The sequence below is a fragment of the Moschus berezovskii genome, chromosome 11 (assembly GCF_049115385.1).
Source record: "Moschus berezovskii isolate FMDL1 chromosome 11, NW_MosBer_1.0, whole genome shotgun sequence".
NCBI classification, from domain to species: domain Eukaryota; kingdom Metazoa; phylum Chordata; class Mammalia; order Artiodactyla; family Moschidae; genus Moschus; species Moschus berezovskii.
This window is the reverse complement of record NC_142470.1, coordinates 23,519,401-23,521,777: the sequence shown is the minus strand read 5'-3', so window position 1 is coordinate 23,521,777 and position 2,377 is coordinate 23,519,401. Positions and strand designations below refer to the sequence as shown.

Genomic DNA, 2,377 nt, shown 5'->3' with positions numbered 1-2,377 from the left:
CAGATGAACAGCCAAGGGACTCAGCTATACATAAACATGTATCCATTCTCCCCCAAACTCCCCTCCCTCCTCTCCAGGCTGCCACCTAACATTGAGCAGAGTTTCACGTGCTGTACAGTAGGTCCTTGTTGGTTATTCATTTTAAATATGGCAGTGTGAATATGCTGGAGAAGGAAATGACAACCTGTTGCAGTATTCTTGCCTGGGAAACCCCACGGACAGAAGAGCCTGGCAGGCTACAGTCCATGGCATCTCAAAGAATCAGACACAACTTGGTGACTAAACATCAAGTGTGTACATGTCCATCCCATACTCTCTAACTATGCCTTCTCCCATCCTTCCCGCCGGCAACCATAAGTTCTTTCTCTAAGTCTGTGAATCTCTTTCAGTTTTTTAAGTAAGTTCATTTGTATCATATCTTTTAAGATTCCATATTTAAGGGATGTCATATGATATTTCTTCTTTTCTGAGAGCACACATGTTAATATGGCCCAGGAGGCCCCCAGGAATGGGACTGCAGGTTCTTGGTGGCATCAGGCCTCTCTGTCTTCATGGCCTACTCACTGAGACAGCCTTCTTTGCCTTTTCCTGATCCCCTCTGGTCTGCACTAATTTTCAATTAACATCTGCATCTGCATTTGCAGTCGTGTCTGACTCTTTGCAACCCAGTGGACTGAAGCCCACCAGGCTCCCTTGTCCATGGGATTTCCCAGACAAGAATACTGGAGTGGGTTGTCATTTCCTTCTCCAACCCAGGGATTGAACAGGCGTCTCCTATGTCTCCTGTATTGTAGGAGTTACCGCTGAGCCTCCCAGGAAACCAGTATTTAACACCTACCTACTTATTTTTTCCGGCGTGGGTCTCGGTGAGCGCGTCTTGCTGCTGGGCTTGGGTCCTATTTTCTTGGTTTACAGACAACGCAGCCACACGGGAAGGATGGGAGAGGAGGCCAGTGACGACAAGAAGCCAACAACTAAATTTGAACAGGAGCGGGAGACAGAGCTTCGCTTTGAGGTGGAGGCGTCACAGTCAGTTCAACTGGAGCTGCTGGCTGGCATGGCAGAAATCTTCGGCACAGAGCTGACCCGAAACAAGAAGTTCACCTTCGATGCCGGCGCCAAGGTGGAGGTCTTCACTTGGCACGGCTGTTCGCTGCAGCTCAGTGGCCGCACCGAGGTGGCTTACGTCTCCAAGGACACGCCGATGTTGCTTTATCTCAACATGCATACGGCCTTGGAGCAGATGCGGAGGCAGACAGAGAAGGAGGAGGAGCGGGGCCCCCGGGTGATGGTCGTGGGCCCCACCGACGTGGGCAAGTCCACCGTGTGCTGTCTGCTGCTCAACTACGCCGTGCATTTGGGCCGCCGTCCCACGTACGTGGGCCAGGGCTCTGTGTCCATCCCCGGCACCATGGGGGCCCTCTACATTGAGCGGCAGGCGGACGTCGAGGATGGGTTCTCCATCCAGGCCCCGCTGGTGTACCACTTCGGCTTCACCACGCCTGGCACCAACATCAAGCTTTATAATAAGGTCAGAGCCCGCGGCAAGGCAGGGTGGAGGGAGGGGGCTGGACGCTGTGCCGGCGTTTGCTAGTTAAAACTCTCTGCCCCCTCTTAGCGGCTGTCACTTCCACGGTGATGGGTTTTGGAAAAGACAGTTTCAAAAATAGTTCAACCTCAGATGGTTAAACATTTCTGGGGACCCCTTCTTAAATAGGTCCTAGTCTTCCCTGGTGGCTCAGACGGTAAAGCGTCTGCCTACAATGCAGGAGACCCGGGTTCAATCCCTGGGTTAGGAAGATCCCCTGGTGGAGGGCATGGCAACCTACTCCAGTACTCTTGCCTTTAGAATCCCATGGATGGAGGAACCTGGCAGTCTATAGTCCATGGGGTCGCAAAGAGTCGGACACGACTGAGCGACTTCACTTCACTACTTATTTTTTAAAGACTTGTCTCAAACCAAAAATTCATCTTCTCTGAATTTTTCTCTGACATCACCCCTTGGTGTCCCAACTCTGCCTGGTCAGACTGAGATTATGGAGAGAAAAAACGTCACTGCATTGATTTTTTTGCATCTTCCTTCTCCAGGGCAAGAATCTTATTTACGTCCTCATATCAATGCCTGGCAAAGTGTAGGTGCTCAGTGATCTCTTACTAAATGAATAAAGCACAAAGAACTAGGATGTGAGGGAAGGCTGTAACATTGGTGAGATAATTCCAGGATAAAGTGAGGTTGGCAATCTGGGACCTGTCTTCCAGAAAGGCCAGGCTGTGCCCCATTACACTATGACTGGTTCTCTGAGACAAGCGTTGGAAGTCTAGAGCAAGTTTTCCAAGACTGTGGGCTCTGTCTCCCTTCCCAGAAGAAAAAGGCTGG

The 2,377-nt window shown here is 50.8% G+C and overlaps 1 pseudogene; it reads left to right on the top strand.

Annotated features, from left to right (window-relative positions):
• The first annotated feature begins 937 nt into the window (after positions 1 to 937).
• On the top strand, positions 938 to 1,594 carry LOC148776103 (polyribonucleotide 5'-hydroxyl-kinase Clp1 pseudogene; annotated as a pseudogene).
• The last annotated feature ends 783 nt before the right edge of the window (positions 1,595 to 2,377 follow it).